This window comes from Ascaphus truei, chromosome 13 (assembly GCF_040206685.1).
Source record: "Ascaphus truei isolate aAscTru1 chromosome 13, aAscTru1.hap1, whole genome shotgun sequence".
Taxonomy (NCBI): Eukaryota; Metazoa; Chordata; class Amphibia; order Anura; family Ascaphidae; genus Ascaphus; species Ascaphus truei.
Genome location: NC_134495.1, coordinates 45257059 through 45276355, shown reverse-complemented (window position 1 = coordinate 45276355; position 19297 = coordinate 45257059).

Sequence of the window (19297 nt, the reverse complement as noted above, 5' to 3'; positions counted from 1 at the left end):
CACACACACACAGCCACTGATACACACACACACAGCCACTGATACACACTCACACAGCCACTGATACACACACACACACACACACACACACACACACACACACACACACACACACACACACACACACACACACACACACACACACACAGCCACTGATACACACACACACACACACACACACACACACTGATACACATACACACAGCCACTGATACACACACACACAGCCACTGATACACACACACAGCCACTGATATACAGACACTGATACACACACACATCCACTGGTACACACACACACACATACACACCCACTGATACACACACACATACACACACATACACTGATACACACACACACACACACATCCACTGATATACACATCCACTGATACACACATCCACTGATACACATTGTGATGCCGTCACTGCCCTCTAAGGGATAGAATGGGGCAGTTGTGGGACTTTACAGCTCTCATAGAGTTAATCATTCTGGAAAGGTCTGTTCAGCTGTGAGTTAATGAGCTAAGTAACCTAACCTGTATAGTCAGGAAGTGATACAGAGTTTCCCCCCACCCCCCATGCTGCCAGACACACACTGTTGAGAGTTATACAGAGAGGGTGAGAGACGCTGCTGCTATACTGATCTGGGAAGGCACACACAGACAGCCCTGTGAGAGACTGAAAGGGGACCTGCTGCAGGTACACTGGGTAAAGTGGGGAAAGAGTTTAGTTCTCCCACGATTAGTTAGGGACTAAGCAGTATTAGTCAGTACTCCTGGAAGGAGTTAGGTCTTTTGTTTCTGTTTTGTGTTATGAGTTAACCCTGTACCAGCTTTGTACCCTATAAATAAACCCCTTCTTAGAAAGTACAGTGTTTCCTGCCTTTGATCTGGACAAAAGATCCGACGCTAGGACTGAGACGTCACAACATCCACACACACACACACACATACAGCTACTGATATACACACACACACACACACACACACACATCCACTGATACACACACATCCACTGATACACATCCACTGATACACACACACATCCACTGATACACATCCACTGATACACACACACACACAGATACACACACACACACACAGATACGCATACACACACAGAGATACACACACACACAGATACACACACACACAGATACATATACACACACACAGAGATACACACAGATACACACACACACACACACACACACACACACACACACACACACACACACACACACACACACACACACACACACATATACACATACATACACATATACACACACACACACACACACAGATACACACACACACACACAGATACACACACACACAGATACAAACAGATACACACACACACAGATACAAACAGATACACACACACACACACACACACACACAGATACACATACATACACACACACACACACACACACACACACACACACACACACACACACACACACACACACACACACACACACACACACACACACACATACATACATAAACACACACACACACACACACACACACACACACACACACACACACAGACACACACAGACACACAAACTAGAGTACAGAGGCTGTGATGAGCAGGCGGCTCCCCGCCTGCTCCTGCACCCACCGCCTGCCCCCATGCCCATCTCACGCACCAAGGGGACGGGAGGTAAGGGAGCGATGGGACCCAAAAGGTACAAATATCACCCCCCCCCCCCCCTGGCGGGCAGCCTATCACCCCGGACAGGCAGCCTATCATCCCGGGCAGGGAGCCAAGGGTTCCTGGGTCAGAAGGGGGACACACCGCGCAGCCACCACTTCCCGGTCCCCGCGCCCATCTCCTGCACCAAGGGGACCGGGGGAAAGGGAGTGCCAGGACAGGAGGCAAAGGTACAAACCCCCCCGTCCCCCATCCCCCCGGCGGGTGCACCCCCTGCTACCTTTTCCTATCACCCCAGGGGGGGTCGCGCGGGGGGAGAAATTTGGCAGTCGGGGCAGGGGGGGGGGAGAAACACAGGGGGGGGATGCCGGGGCAGAGAGGGGAGAAACTGGGCAGCCGGGGCAGGGGGGGGGAAAGAGACACCGTGCAGCTGGCAGAGCAGCGGGAAGAGACACACACCACTCACCGTGTGCTCTGCAGAAGGAAGCGGAAGCCCCGCCCCCGGCTTCCTCTGACCTGAAGCCAATCCCCTGCGGCCCGGCCTGCATTCTAAGTCCCGCCCCCCGGCATCCATTCATTCTGCATAGAAAATAAATTTACCTGCTCCCGCACGGCATCCTCCTCACCGCCGCCGCCTCACCGCATACCGGGACCAGGGCCAAAACCCAGGACATTCCGGCAACCGGGACAGGACACAAAAAACCGGGACAGGACACAAAAAAACGGGACTGTCCCGGCAAAACCTGGTCACCCTACCCTTATAAGCTTATGCCTGCTGCATTACACAGGTTTTTTTTTAGCACAGCCCTGGTTAAAGAAGTGCCTCTTTCAGGCCTGACAAACAGTCTGATCCTCACATGACATTAGTAAGAGATGATTCAAACTCTACAGAGAATTTGTTTTCCATGGAAATGTAAAAAGTTGAGAACATATTTAGGAATATTTATAGTTGGCAGAAATATTGTAGAGATCCCTTTACCCTGTTACGGTAGCTATCCCACTGTCCTCAGTTATACACCTTTGCCCTTGGAAGGATTGGATCATAAACTCCAAACACAATTTCCTGGCAATGATATGGGTGTTAATTAGAGATCGGTGACCTTTTCGGAATCCGCGGCGGATTGGCGAGCGTCTCTAAGAATTCTGCGGTGGATTGGCGAGTGTCTCACAGAATTTCGTGGCAGATAGGCGAGCGTCTCTCAGAATTCCGCTGCGGATTGGCGAGCGGCTCTCAGAATTCCGTGGCGGATTGGCGAGCATCTCTCAGAATTCCGCGGTGGATTGGCGAGCATCTCTCAGAATTCCGCGGTGGATTGGCGAGCATCTCTCAGAATTCCGCGGCGGATTGGCGAGCATCTCTCAGAATTCCGCTGCAGATTGGCGAGCGTCTCTCAGAATTCAGCGACGGATTGGCGAGCATCTCTCAGAATTCCGCGGTGGATTGGCGAGCATCTCTAAGAATTCCACGGCGGATTGGCGAGCGTCTCTCAGAATTCCGCGGCGGATTGGCGAGCATCTCTCAGAATTCCGCGGCGGATTGGCCAGCGTCTCTCAGAATTCAGCGACGGATTGGCGAGCGTCTCTCAGAATTCCGCGGGTCAGTCTCAAAAAGGCCGATCTGTTTTTTTTTTTTCTATCACTGAAAATCCGTCTGACGGATTTGGAATCGAAATGTGGAAATGTTATCTGAACCCGCAAACAGAATTATAGGAGAGGGAGAGGGAGGGCAGAAAGGGGGGGGGGGAGGCTAGGAAGGAGAGAAAGGGGGGTGGATGGAGGGGAGAGAGAGGGAAAAATAGTACAGCAACCTCAAGTTTTTGCCATTGTGTTGTAGGCACTGCAGGATTTAGCTGTGGGTTGGATAGGATATAATACTATAGCTTAAACATTTATAGACTATATACTTAATAATGTAGTTTAACCATTAACCTGTGACTGTCCGGACTGACCCCTGTTTCGGATTGTTTGGAGTGCGCAGGAAGGATTCAGGGTGAATCCGTCGCAGGATTCTTTAGAATCCGCGTGAGTGAGACTTATTGATGGACTAATTCCGTGGATCAGATTGGGCCGGGTAAATCCGTGAGAATAGACGTGACAGATTCAGACAACTCCGGCTATCGCTAACTATAATAATTAATAATAATGTGATGGCAACTTAACACTTTATTGAATAGGGTTTGGCAAGGAGATAATCTCTCAGCTCGTGCTGTAAACATATCAAATAACTCACATATACAAAGACGATTATAAAGGTGTCTGTGTGTCAGTCTTGTGGCTGCACAATTTAGGCAAAGCCGACACAAACGGTGCACCACCTTTATCAAAGCGACGGCATCTCACTGTGCCGTGTCCTGCCGGCCCATCTGAGAGATAAGTCATTGCAAGTACAATCTCCCGTGGCATTTAGTGAGACTCCTGGATTTTGCAGCTGGAGACTTTAGCACAATGCAGGGGGGTTCAACTTCAGTCATCAACCCCCTCCCCCAACAGGTCAGGCTTTCAGGATATCCAAGTTTCAGCGCAAGTGGATCAATCAGAGGCTTTGAGCCTCTGATTGAGCCCCCTGTGCTGAAGCAGGAACATATTGAGCCACTTGTGCTTAAGCAGGAACTGATTGAGCCACCAGTGCTGAAGCAGGGATATATTGAGCCACCAGTGCTGAAGCAGGGATATCCTGAAAACCTGACCAATTGGAGGCGGCTCAAGGGCCAGAGTTAAGCACCCCTGATATAGTGAGTAGACCTCAAGGTGCACTGAGCACCTGCTTGTACTTCAGTGGGAGCTTTCTGCTGATCTCTGTGAGATCAGCAGCATCAGAGTATTTTAAATACTCCCCTTACTGGCGTACTCGTTGTAACCCTGGCTGAGTAACTATATCTCCCTGTACTGCTGACACCGTCAATTAGATTATAAGCTCTTCAGGGCAGACACTCATTCTGCTGGTCTCAGTCCCCTACATTCAGAGCAGCACTATATAGGAATAATAACACACTATTTATTTCTAGAACATAGTTATCATATCACTGACACAGTTAATATAAATATAATATTCTCCCTATTAACACTGGCTTTTCTCCTCTCTCTGTTTCTCTTTACAGCGTATAGAGCTCTGGATTTCAACGTATTTAAATGTGCAGAGCCTTCCGAATGTGCCAAATATAAGAGTAAGGAGGATGTGATGTATGTAAGGTGCTGTTCTCAGGATAACTGCAACCTGAAATACTACGAGGGACACAAACGCACGAAAACTTATAACTGGCTATAAGACGATCCTGGTTTTTAATATATACCTTTTCTGAGATATAGAAACATAACATACAGTGTCTGCAAGAATATATTCCCTCTGCCATGACTGTAAGGCGGCCCCCTGCACACAGCACCAAACCCCCTCCACTGCTATTCTGCCAGCTTCGCTTCCATTCACACTGTGTATACTGTGTACTGTGTGTACTGTGTACTGTGTACTGTGTACTGATTTTGCCTTTTCATTGTGACCAATTGTAAATGTAAACTTTTTTATGACTTCTCGCCCTGCCCTTGTATCTGTTTGGCTAATGGTGGCATCAATGTAATAACTACAAAACGCAGCAAAGCAACATCTCAAACTCCAGAACTCTCCCTTAGTTTGGCGCGAGGGGCGTTATGGTTGCTTCAAATGCTTAGGTTTCATTGATTTAACAATTCTGTGCTGTATCCTACTAATCCAACTGCGTGTTCTGTACTTGGGGTTTATTAAAAGCTTCCTGCAGTGAGATGCTTTGTGTCCTGGTGAAATCTTGCATGTTAACATTAAATGGGGGAGAGGGTACAGGGGACATGCTGAACATGTCACCCGCCGCACAGTGTATCAAATGTAACCCGTTCTCACTTAGGGGCCTCTGCTATAAGGCAGGGGAGCAAAATATTTTTCCCCTGTGGCCCCCTGCCGGCCGTCCTCCTGACCGTGCGCCCCCTCCCTTGCTCTTCCTTACCTTGGTTCCCCGCGTCTGGGCATCATGACGTCACATTGCCGTAGCAATGCGGCATCACATGACCCCGCGGCGTAATTTGCCGCAGCGCTGCCATGGCGACACGTCTACAGATGCCGGCTGAACAACGTTAACTAAGGTTTACAGAGGCCTTCGCCGCTTCTCCGGCACTTCATTTAAGTGTTTTCTGGAAGCGCGCGGGGCCTCTGTAAACCCCGTGCCCCCCGCAGTTAATATTGCGCCCCCCCTGGGGGCCACACTGCCCAGTTTGCGCACCGCTGCTATAAGCATTCATAACCCACTTATCGAGCACTTATCGGCCAAAATGCCTACTGCCATTCAGTAAGCCTCGATAAGTGGGCGATAAAGGCAAGAATCGGCAAAAATTTCAGCCGTCATAAAAAAATCACCGACAAACCACTTTTTGGCAGGTTCTGAAACTTGTGCAATTCTAGTAGCCTCGATTAGATTATTGAGGCCTATCACGGCTCTAGAATGGCGAGTTTCTCCCAAAATCCTCATGCCAGGAAAAGTTGGCGTGAAGGTGGTGAGAAGCTGCTGAGAGGCGGCGAAACAGGACTGTTTTTTTTCTGCATCGGATTGATGCCGGGAGTCTCCGGAGCTGATACCCACTAAAATCAGCACCGGAGACCCCCTGCATGAATCCCATGCAATAAAAATGCAATTACAGGCATCTTCATTACCATAGCGGCTAACCGCTAAGGCAATGAAGGTGTTAACCCCTTTCGCTACCCACCAAGGACCAGATACCCCCTTCACCCACCGCCGCTACCCACAATAAACACTAATACCCAGCTCTTCTGACACCTCATGATTGATACCAGAGGCTGCAGGTGTCTGGGGGAACTCAGGTGGTTCCCACAGTTGTCTGTTGGCCCTTAGCTGGCCCCTGTGGGTGTCTAGGGGTCCTCAGGTGATCCCCACGGGTGTCTGGGACCCTCGGGTGGTCCCCGCTGCCCTGCGGTACTAAAAAACCGTGGCAAACATTTTTTGGGCAATACATTTAAATAAATACATCCCCCTTTCCCCCCAACACATACAGTACAGCAGGCCTGCACAACTTGTACAGTGAGAAGGGCCGAACTGCTCCAAGGAAAAAAGTTTGGGGCTGCACGGATAAAATCATCATCGTCATCGTCATCGTCATCGTCATCGTCATCGTCATCGTCATCATCATCATCATCATCATCATCATATTTCTACCACAGCACCCTCCATCATCATCCTCATATCTCCCCTAAAAACCCTCATCATTAAACTTTGCGAGACTCCCCATCGATCTCTCATACCCCCATCTCTCCCCCTCACCCATACACATAATACCCCCCTGCATACCAGAAACATCCCACCCCCTGCACCTCACATCACTCTCCCCCCTGCACCTCACATCTCTCTCCCCCACTGCACCTCACATCTCTCTCCCCCCCTGCACCTCACATCTCCCTCCCCCCCTGCACCTCACATCTCTCCCCCCAACCCATTTCAGCAGCCCCCCCAGCCCATTTCAGCAGCCCCCCAGCCCATTTCAGCAGCCCCCTTCCCATTTCAGCAGCCCCCCAACCAATTTCAGCAGCCCCCAAACCCATTTCAGCAGCCCCCCAACAAATTTCAGCAGCCCCCTGTCCATTTCAGCAGCCCCCTGTCCATTTCAGCAGCCCCCAGCCCATTTCAGCAGCCCCCCCAACCCATTTCAGGAGCCTCCCAGCCCATTTCAGCATCCCCCCAGCCCATTTCAGCAGCCCCCCAGCCCATTTCAGCACCCCCCCAACTCCTCATGGATGAACTACCCCCCCATGTTACCTGATGGTGGCGGCAGCAGCAGCAGAAGCAGAGGTGGCGGCGGCGGCAGCAGCAGCAGAAGCAGAGGTGGTGGCGGCGGCAGCGGCGGAGGCAACAGAGATGGCAGCACGAGGGATGCGCGCTCTAGCAGCAGACCCCAGAAGTTCCGGGTTGCGCTACACTGCTAGAGCGGGAGAGGGAGGGGGGGTATGGTGGCTTGTCCAAAAATACTAGACACCCACGCCCCCCCCAACACATATAAAAAATACCCCGCGCCCCGAATACATTTTAAAATACGCCCACCTCCCCCTAAATACATTTTAAAAATAACCCCACCGCCCCCCAAATACATTTTAAAAATACCCCCACCTCCCCAATACATTTAAAATACACCCCCACCTCCACAATACATATAAAATATACTCCCACCTCCCCAATACATTTAAAATATACCCCCACCTCCACAATACACTGGCGACACACTTTATTCGAGCTCGGCTAGTCCCACGAATTCGGGTATACCCGAGTGTATTGAGGTTTGTGACTGTTTTCTGCCCGAGTGCATTGAGGTATTTTCCAGGCAGGGATTGAAGCATTTTATTCCCGCTGGCTGCAATACTGCACAGTATATATATATATATACTGCATTACAATTCATGAATTTATGCCATCTGGTAGACACGCGAAGCATTGCAGCCTATTAAATCCTAATCATTATCATTTAACAGATCAGCCGCCCGTCAGCCAGGCATGAACCCAGGCTGGAAAGGCAAACGCAACGGGGCTTGTCAGAGGTGAGGAGCGGCGCATTCCAGGTATCTGCCAGGTACATACTGGGTATTTGCTCGAATAAAGTGTGTTGCAGCAGTACATATCAAATATACCTCCACCTCCAAAATACATATCAAATATACCCCCACCTCCCCAATACATATCAAATATACACCTATATCCACAATATATTTAAAATAACCCCCCCCCCTCCCCACATAGGTGTCCGGTATAACCTTTGATTTTATACCGGACAGGCATCGGAATTACCGGCCTGTCCGGGTGAAAACCGGACACCTGGCAACCCTGGGGGGAGCGCACTGTCACACACTGCTGGAGCAGGGAAGGGGGGGGGGTGAAGTGGGGGGGGAGGGTTGGAGGGAGCCATCGCGGGCTGCACAGGGTGTCCCGGCGGGCCGCAATAACTATTATCCAGATAAGCCCATTTAATTAATTTGTTCAAAAGGATGTGATGTCATTTTAAGGGATGAAGTCACATCCTTTTGAACTAATGTAACCTATCACATGGTACAGCAAACAATGGGATTGTCTTCAATCCCGTTGGCTGTAATATCATGTGATACACCCATGTGACCTTAAGGGTGTGACATACCTTGCTGGTAGATGACACATCCTTAAAAAAAAAAAGAAAGAGGCGGGCACATAATACAGCGTCCAATCAGATTGAAAAAAAAGAAAGAAAGAGGCGGGCACATGATACAGCGTCCAATCAGATTGGAGCTGTACCATCTGACTTGAAAATGAGACATCACAGGCCATATACTGCTGTGGCCGAGTTTATTCGAGCATTTGCCCGTTCTCGGCCGCAGCAGTAACCTGGCGCGCGCCGGAGGGTGCCGGGCGCGCGCCGAAGCAGCGGAAGAGCGCCCTCCGATCGGGGCGCTCTCCCTCCCGCTGCTGGGTCCGCCGGGTCCCCCGGAAGCCCCTGCCGCCGTCCCCCACATCGCGGGACACCAGGGCTCCCTCGGGGAGAAAAGAATAGAGGCTGGGGCGCTCCCTTATTTATTAGGCTTGTTGTATGGCCTATTTTTAATGTATAACCAAAATAAGGGGTAGTGTATACTTGCCCTTGTTGTTTTCTGCAGCTGGACCTGTAGAGAAGATAAAGCCCGGAATCTTCTTGAAATGGCAGTAGAATCGATGGATCGGTCAGCGCATGGATTTTTTTGCTCACAGGATGAAAAGAGAAAAATGGGGGACACGTGATTAGTGTTTAAATAGACAAAACATTTAACCAATAATACAATGTGGTTGTCTAAAATAGATCTTGTTTAAAATAAAATAAAATAAAATAAAAAATAAAATAGATAAAAAATATATATATAAAAAATATATGTATATATATATATATATAATGGAGAGGGAGAATGTATATACCTTGGTTAAAAGCCTGAATTTGGGCTTGGATGGAAAGGTCTGAATAAAAACCACTTCATAAATTTAAAAAGTTTTTAAATGGAATTCTGTTGTTAATGGTGGGATGAGGGATGTTAAATAAAAGCTGTAATAACGGTGGGGGCAGGTGATTGGCGCGCTCTTGCGCAGCCTGCTGCCAAACAGGGACGGTTTATGCTGTTAGTGCAGTACTATGCAGCCTACTGTCTGGCTAAAAATAGTGATGCTGGTTTGGCAGTGTTCGTTGTATTTAAATGTTGCCTGAAGCAGTAGCTTCCTCCTCCTTCTACTTGGGGTGGTATGCGGTGCTAGTTTAGTAAAAGATTATAGCAAGATAAAATAGAGTTTCTGGTGTGGGGGTGACTGCCTACTCCTCCTAATGGAGGCGGTTCGCAAGTGACTTCTCTCCCGGGTGCCCGATTCAAAGGAAGGAAGGGCCAAAACCGGTGAGTGGATGAAAAATAAGTTTATTAGGTGCATAAACAGCAAACAGGAAAAACACTTACAATACAGCTTAGGCAACAGCCCAGCCTCAGCTCGATCGTCCGATGGCGCTCCTCCGACCGGTGTATCCCCCGTGATCGCGTCCGATGGCGGGAACCGGAAGGGGAGGGCTTACCGGATGTCAACAGGCTGGCTGGGTCCTTCAGGTAATGGGCTCCGGCAGGGAACTACGCGTTTCGCAGTGATGCTTCGTCAGGTTCCTGCCGGATGCCCTGGATCTTCCCTTTTTATAGGTTTAAAGAAGCTGCTTGATTGATTGATTACAATCAGTAAATGATCTATGTAATTACACTATTAAAACAGCTTATACATCAAATGGTGGTCTTATTTATTATGTACATTGACTGTAATGGGCGAATGGAGGAGAGACAAGGTAAATGCAATGTGAATATAAAATTTATACAGTCATAAAATTGGGTCAAGCATTTAATTGTGCACATGTGATATCACTCCTTCGTATGGAGCTTGATTGTCTCATATATGAGTGTGCCAATTAGTAGATAATACAAAATGCATAAGGAATACATAGAAAAAATACATGAGAGAAATTCTAAGAAAAAAACATGAGAGAACTTAAAAGAAAAAATATATAGGGAAAAATGCATACATATTTATACAGGTTCCTTTAAAATGAGTGCTGTAAATGAATTGTATTGTACTAAAACCTTGCACTTGAATCCCCATGTAGGTTCACATAGCTCTATGCTTTGGTAGAAGATAGTTTGGTAGTCAGGGGGATAGAAAAAATATATATGTCTGAAAAACAGTATATAATCTCATACAAAAAAAAATTTTTGATGGTGAATTGAGTTACTTCATACATCTCTTCACTAGAGCTTCGAATTTAAAATGTTTCACAGCGTTCTAAAAATGAAATAGTAGGATATAAAATATATACTTTAAAAATAATATATATCAAATGAATATATATCAAAAAATGTAAGGAGTTACGGGTTTAAAACAATAATAATAATAATCAAACATAATTATGTGTTATAATTGTGGATAGTATGAAGATTCAGTATTTAAGTCATCTGTCATCATGATTCAGACTTGAGTGTTCTTGTATGTGATTTATCGGGGATTCGATTCCAGGGTCATAGTCACTCTATGTCTTGTGTGCTTAGTGGGTTAGGCTACATAGATGCTGATATTCAAAACCATGTTTGCTGGTACATTTGGAGGTTAGTCGTCATAAGTGTTGGTGGATCCTCGTAGTTGCGCCGGTACTAGTGCAAAGGGAGGTAGAGAATGGGGGGGGGGGTGCAGGGAGAAGATAGAAAGAACAGAGATAAGATATGGAAAAGGGAGGGGAAAAAAGGGGGAAGGGGGAGGCAGAAAAAAGGAAGGGAGAAAGAAAGGGAAAAAAAGGGTGGGAAAAGGGAAAGGGAAAACATGATTAGTACAGTGTCTTGAATGGAACGCAATCTTTATTCTAGGAATGCCCCAATATCTATGTCGATGTTGAGTCCTAGGGGTGCTAGCGTTTTCAATTTGTAGATCCATAGGGTTTCCTTCTTGGCTAGTTTAGTTAGTCTATCGCCTCCTCGCCAGAGGGGTGGGATCTGTTCTATGGCTCTATAGGTGAGGCCGGAGGGGTCTCCTTGATGTTTTATTGAGAAATGCTTGGACACGCTGTGGGTCAGAAGCTGTCGTCGAATGTTCCCAATGTGCTCTAATATGCGAACCTTTAATGGTCGGCTTGTACGGCCGACATACTGTAGTCCACATGGGCAGTTTAATAGATAAACTACGTAATCGCTCTTGCAGTTGATGAACTGTGCAGTTTTAAATTCTTCGCCTGTTACTTTGGATGAGAATTTTATTTTGTCGCTGGAGCCCTGTTTGCAGGCTTTGCAGGTGCTGCACTTGAAAAAACCTTTTGCTGTTGCTAGCCAATTGCTCTCCTTCTTTGTGTTGTCTGTTCTAAACAGACTTGGCGCTAGCTTTGTTTTTAGATTGTCAGCTCGTTTAAAAATGACCCTTGGTTTTTCTGGGAGGTAATTCTTTAGAGTGTCATCCCCTAATAAAAGGTGCCAGTGTTTGTTTAGTATTTGTTGAATTTTGCCCGAATCCTGGCTGTATTGGGTTAAGAATGGAGCATTGAAGTCTTCTCTTTGTTGTTTGTGTGATGGTTTAAGAATGTCAGTTCTTTGCAGGAGGCTTGTTTTATTAATGGATTCTTCTAACGTATTTTCATTGTACCCTTTATTGATGAACCTATCCTTTAGGATACCTGCTTGTTCTCTAAAGACGTTATTGTCACTGCAATTTCGCCTAATTCGGCGGAATTGGCCTGGGGGTATGTTGGATAGCCACTTTCTGTGGTGGCAGCTTGTTTTTAGTAGGTAGTTGTTGCAATCTACTTTTTTGAAGAATGTTTTAGTTTTGAGTATGTTATTCTCAACATAGATGGTGAGATCTAAGAAGTCTATTGAGATTTGGTTTGTGCAGGCTGTGAATTTTAGATTAAGTTCATTGGTGTTGATATATTCCAGAAAACGCTTCAAATCTACTTCGCTCCCTTGCCAGATGAAGAAGACGTCATCTATATATCTTCGCCATAGCGCTAGATCTGCGCTGAATTCATGTGGTGACCAGATAGTGTCTTGTTCCCAGATATCCATAAAAAGATTAGCGTAGCTGGGTGCAAATTTTGTACCCATTGCCGTGCCGCATTTTTGAAGGAAATGTTTCCCATCGAAGTTAAAAAGGTTATGTTTTAAAATAAAGTTAATGCTTTCTAAGATAAATGTTTTTTGTTCTATGTGCATGTTTGGGTCGTTGCTGAGTGTCCTATCTATAGCTGAGATGCCGTCTTCGTGATTGATTGATGTATATAAGGATGTTACATCACATGTGCAAAGTATGAAATCTGAGCTCCATGTTACTTGTTCTATCAATTTGATAGTTTGTGTTGTATCTCTAAGATATGACTTCATCTCCACAACATAAGGTTGTAGGGAGATGTCTATGTATTCTGAAAGTCGTGAAGTGAGAGAGCCTATCCCCGAGATGATTGGTCTCCCTGGAGGCGCTGTCAGGCTTTTGTGTATTTTGGGTAGGAAGTAGAAGATTGGCATCACGGGGAATTTTACATTTAGATATTGATATTCTTTATCGTTAATAACCCCTATTGTTTTACCCTTATCAATGTGATTTAAGTATTCTGTGCAGAAGTTTTTGTGGGGATTTATTTTGAGATTCTCATATGTCGTAGTGTCCGAGAGAATCCTGTCTGCTTCTTGTCTGTAGTTAGTGGTGTCCATAATGACTACTCCCCCCCCTTTGTCTGCCTGCTTGATCGTGATAGATTTATCATCTTCTAGTTGTTTTAGCGCAGTCTTCTCCTTGAGTGTTAGATTGTGTTTAATTTTACTTCTGTTATCTTTAGTCAGTTTGTCGAAGTCTTCTTGTATTTTTTGATGAAACGTCTCTATATTATGGCTTTTAGCCCAGCTTGGGTAAAATTTGGATTTTTCTTTTAGGGATGTGTGTTTGAAAGTGTCCTCTTCTGTTACCGAAGGTGTACTGTTGTTTGCGATTTCCCTACTTTGTGCATCTTTAGATAAGAAGAATTTTTTCAGTGTGAGTTGTCGTATAAATTTGTGTGCGTCTATGTAAAGGTTGAAACCACTTGCAGCAGCTGCAGGTGCGAAATTAAGGCCCTTTTTAATGAGGCTACACTGCTCGGTATTTAGAATCTTTTTGCTCAAGTTGAAAATATTGCTATTGTCTATTGTGTCGCCGGTCTTTTTCTGCTGACCTCTTCCTCCCCGTTTTCCTCGTGTGGTCTTTTTCTGGCCCTTGTGTTTGGGGAGTCTTGTTCTCTCTGTCCTTCTGGGAGTAGGTATCTGTTCTGTGTTGTTAGGGGGGGGGCTTTCCTCCCTGGAGCGTTCTCTAAAAAAGGCCCCGAATGTCTAGAGTGTGCGGGTGGTGACCTTGGTTCTCTCCTTGGGCTACGTTCCCTTTCGTATCTGTTTTCTCTATGTTCTATTGGGGATCGTGCTCTGTGGTTGTCGGGGGGTGATCTGGCCCTGTGATGATAGTCATGATAGTTGCTGTGTTTTGTGGTGTGTGGTTTATGTTTCCATTGGTCGTCGTATTGGTGTCCCTGTTTGTATTGTTTTCTATCGTCATCTTTGCCATGCATGTCGGAGCGTTTGTTGTCTCTGTCATGGTGTGTGTATGTCTCTCTATGGTGTTCATGTTCCCTTGGTATCCATTCCCTAGAGGGGGCTTGTTTCTCATCGTGTCTAAATTTTACATACTTGGTACTTCCGTTTTTAGCGCTAGATTTGGAGTAATCTGTGTTGGATTTATAGTTTGAAGTGCTAGGGACATTATCTGTGCTAATGTCTCTGCTCTTATACTCAAATGTTCTTTTGCGCTCTCTTGGTGTGCTGGGTGTGATTGGTGTAATTTTCTGCCATCTTGGGTTTGAGCCTACTAGATAATCTTCCTCATCTCTCCTATATTTCTTGTTTTTTGATTCTATTAAGTTTCTTTCTATTGTATCTATCTCATCTGCTAGTTTTTTATCCCTATTTTGGAAGGTGGGGTTATCCATTATAGGTTCTAGTCTTTTCTGAATTAGAACCACCTCCCTGTCTATCTCTGACAGAGTTTTGTTGTGGTGTTCAATGATGAGTTTCATTAGGGTGTATGAGCATGTATCCATAGTCTCTTCCCATATGACATTAAATTCTATGTCTGATAGGTCAAATGAAGCTTTTTTGGAAAAACGTAATCCTCTTGGGATACGTTTTGCATCTAGATATTTTTGTAGATACACCTTGTCCCAAACCTTTTTGGTTTCTTTCTTTAATAGTGTCTCCAATTTGTCAAACTCATTATTGATGGTGTCTGTGTCTCCCATCTCGGCCGTCTCCACTTCCTTCATTTTATTCTCTATATTATTGCTTCTAAACAATCTTTTAGTGAATATGCTTTCTTTAGTCTCAATGATGTCTTCTGTTTCTATTAGTTCTTCTTCCATTGTGTAACAGTTAGGGTGCTGCCACCAGGGTGGGTTTTAGATATGACAGAAAAGAATAGAGGCTGGGGCGCTCCCTTATTTATTAGGCTTGTTGTATGGCCTATTTTTAATGTATAACCAAAATAAGGGGTAGTGTATACTTGCCCTTGTTGTTTTCTGCAGCTGGACCTGTAGAGAAGATAAAGCCCGGAATCTTCTTGAAATGGCAGTAGAATCGATGGATCGGTCAGCGCATGGATTTTTTTGCTCACAGGATGAAAAGAGAAAAATGGGGGACACGTGATTAGTGTTTAAATAGACAAAACATTTAACCAATAATACAATGTGGTTGTCTAAAATAGATCTTGTTTAAAATAAAATAAAATAAAATAAAAAATAAAATAGATAAAAAATATATATATAAAAAATATATGTATATATATATATATATAATGGAGAGGGAGAATGTATATACCTTGGTTAAAAGCCTGAATTTGGGCTTGGATGGAAAGGTCTGAATAAAAACCACTTCATAAATTTAAAAAGTTTTTAAATGGAATTCTGTTGTTAATGGTGGGATGAGGGATGTTAAATAAAAGCTGTAATAACGGTGGGGGCAGGTGATTGGCGCGCTCTTGCGCAGCCTGCTGCCAAACAGGGACGGTTTATGCTGTTAGTGCAGTACTATGCAGCCTACTGTCTGGCTAAAAATAGTGATGCTGGTTTGGCAGTGTTCGTTGTATTTAAATGTTGCCTGAAGCAGTAGCTTCCTCCTCCTTCTACTTGGGGTGGTATGCGGTGCTAGTTTAGTAAAAGATTATAGCAAGATAAAATAGAGTTTCTGGTGTGGGGGTGACTGCCTACTCCTCCTAATGGAGGCGGTTCGCAAGTGACTTCTCTCCCGGGTGCCCGATTCAAAGGAAGGAAGGGCCAAAACCGGTGAGTGGATGAAAAATAAGTTTATTAGGTGCATAAACAGCAAACAGGAAAAACACTTACAATACAGCTTAGGCAACAGCCCAGCCTCAGCTCGATCGTCCGATGGCGCTCCTCCGACCGGTGTATCCCCCGTGATCGCGTCCGATGGCGGGAACCGGAAGGGGAGGGCTTACCGGATGTCAACAGGCTGGCTGGGTCCTTCAGGTAATGGGCTCCGGCAGGGAACTACGCGTTTCGCAGTGATGCTTCGTCAGGTTCCTGCCGGATGCCCTGGATCTTCCCTTTTTATAGGTTTAAAGAAGCTGCTTGATTGATTGATTACAATCAGTAAATGATCTATGTAATTACACTATTAAAACAGCTTATACATCAAATGGTGGTCTTATTTATTATGTACATTGACTGTAATGGGCGAATGGAGGAGAGACAAGGTAAATGCAATGTGAATATAAAATTTATACAGTCATAAAATTGAGTCAAGCATTTAATTGTGCACATGTGATATCACTCCTTCGTATGGAGCTTGATTGTCTCATATATGAGTGTGCCAATTAGTAGATAATACAAAATGCATAAGGAATACATAGAAAAAATACATGAGAGAAATTCTAAGAAAAAAACATGAGAGAACTTAAAAGAAAAAATATATAGGGAAAAATGCATACATATTTATACAGGTTCCTTTAAAATGAGTGCTGTAAATGAATTGTATTGTACTAAAACCTTGCACTTGAATCCCCATGTAGGTTCACATAGCTCTATGCTTTGGTAGAAGATAGTTTGGTAGTCAGGGGGATAGAAAAAATATATATGTCTGAAAAACAGTATATAATCTCATACAAAAAATTTTTTTTGATGGTGAATTGAGTTACTTCATACATCTCTTCACTAGAGCTTCGAATTTAAAATGTTTCACAGCGTTCTAAAAATGAAATAGTAGGATATAAAATATATACTTTAAAAATAATATATATCAAATGAATATATATCAAAAAATGTAAGGAGTTACGGGTTTAAAACAATAATAATAATAATCAAACATAATTATGTGTTATAATTGTGGATAGTATGAAGATTCAGTATTTAAGTCATCTGTCATCATGATTCAGACTTGAGTGTTCTTGTATGTGATTTATCGGGGATTCGATTCCAGGGTCATAGTCACTCTATGTCTTGTGTGCTTAGTGGGTTAGGCTACATAGATGCTGATATTCAAAACCATGTTTGCTGGTACATTTGGAGGTTAGTCGTCATAAGTGTTGGTGGATCCTCGTAGTTGCGCCGGTACTAGTGCAAAGGGAGGTAGAGAATGGGGGGGGGGGTGCAGGGAGAAGATAGAAAGAACAGAGATAAGATATGGAAAAGGGAGGGGAAAAAAGGGGGAAGGGGGAGGCAGAAAAAAGGAAGGGAGAAAGAAAGGGAAAAAAAGGGTGGGAAAAGGGAAAGGGAAAACATGATTAGTACAGTGTCTTGAATGGAACGCAATCTTTATTCTAGGAATGCCCCAATATCTATGTCGATGTTGAGTCCTAGGGGTGCTAGCGTTTTCAATTTGTAGATCCATAGGGTTTCCTTCTTGGCTAGTTTAGTTAGTCTATCGCCTCCTCGCCAGAGGGGTGGGATCTGTTCTATGGCTCTATAGGTGAGGCCGGAGGGGTCTCCTTGATGTTTTATTGAGAAATGCTTGGACACGCTGTGGGTCAGAAGCTGTCGTCGAATGTTCCCAATGTGCTCTAATATGCGAACCTTTAATGGTCGGCTTGTACGGCCGACATACTGTAGTCCACATGGGCAGTTTAATAGATAAACTACGTAATCGCTCTTGCAGTTGATGAACTGTGCAGTTTTAAATTCTTCGCCTGTTACTTTGGATGAGAATTTTATTTTGTCGCTGGAGCCCTGTTTGCAGGCTTTGCAGGTGCTGCACTTGAAAAAACCTTTTGCTGTTGCTAGCCAATTGCTCTCCTTCTTTGTGTTGTCTGTTCTAAACAGACTTGGCGCTAGCTTTGTTTTTAGATTGTCAGCTCGTTTAAAAATGACCCTTGGTTTTTCTGGGAGGTAATTCTTTAGAGTGTCATCCCCTAATAAAAGGTGCCAGTGTTTGTTTAGTATTTGTTGAATTTTGCCCGAATCCTGGCTGTATTGGGTTAAGAATGGAGCATTGAAGTCTTCTCTTTGTTGTTTGTGTGATGGTTTAAGAATGTCAGTTCTTTGCAGGAGGCTTGTTTTATTAATGGATTCTTCTAACGTATTTTCATTGTACCCTTTATTGATGAACCTATCCTTTAGGATACCTGCTTGTTCTCTAAAGACGTTATTGTCACTGCAATTTCGCCTAATTCGGCGGAATTGGCCTGGGGGTATGTTGGATAGCCACTTTCTGTGGTGGCAGCTTGTTTTTAGTAGGTAGTTGTTGCATTCTACTTTTTTGAAGAATGTTTTAGTTTTGAGTATGTTATTCTCAACATAGATGGTGAGATCTAAGAAGTCTATTGAGATTTGGTTTGTGCAGGCTGTGAATTTTAGATTAAGTTCATTGGTGTTGATATATTCCAGAAAACGCTTCAAATCTACTTCGCTCCCTTGCCAGATGAAGAAGACGTCATCTATATATCTTCGCCATAGCGCTAGATCTGCGCTGAATTCATGTGGTGACCAGATAGTGTCTTGTTCCCAGATATCCATAAAAAGATTAGCGTAGCTGGGTGCAAATTTTGTACCCATTGCCGTGCCGCATTTTTGAAGGAAATGTTTCCCATCGAAGTTAAAAAGGTTATGTTTTAAAATAAAGTTAATGCTTTCTAAGATAAATGTTTTTTGTTCTATGTGCATGTTTGGGTCGTTGCTGAGTGTCCTATCTATAGCTGAGATGCCGTCTTCGTGATTGATTGATGTATATAAGGATGTTACATCACATGTGCAAAGTATGAAATCTGAGCTCCATGTTACTTGTTCTATCAATTTGATAGTTTGTGTTGTATCTCTAAGATATGACTTCATCTCCACAACATAAGGTTGTAGGGAGATGTCTATGTATTCTGAAAGTCGTGAAGTGAGAGAGCCTATCCCCGAGATGATTGGTCTCCCTGGAGGCGCTGTCAGGCTTTTGTGTATTTTGGGTAGGAAGTAGAAGATTGGCATCACGGGGAATTTTACATTTAGATATTGATATTCTTTATCGTTAATAACCCCTATTGTTTTACCCTTATCAATGTGATTTAAGTATTCTGTGCAGAAGTTTTTGTGGGGA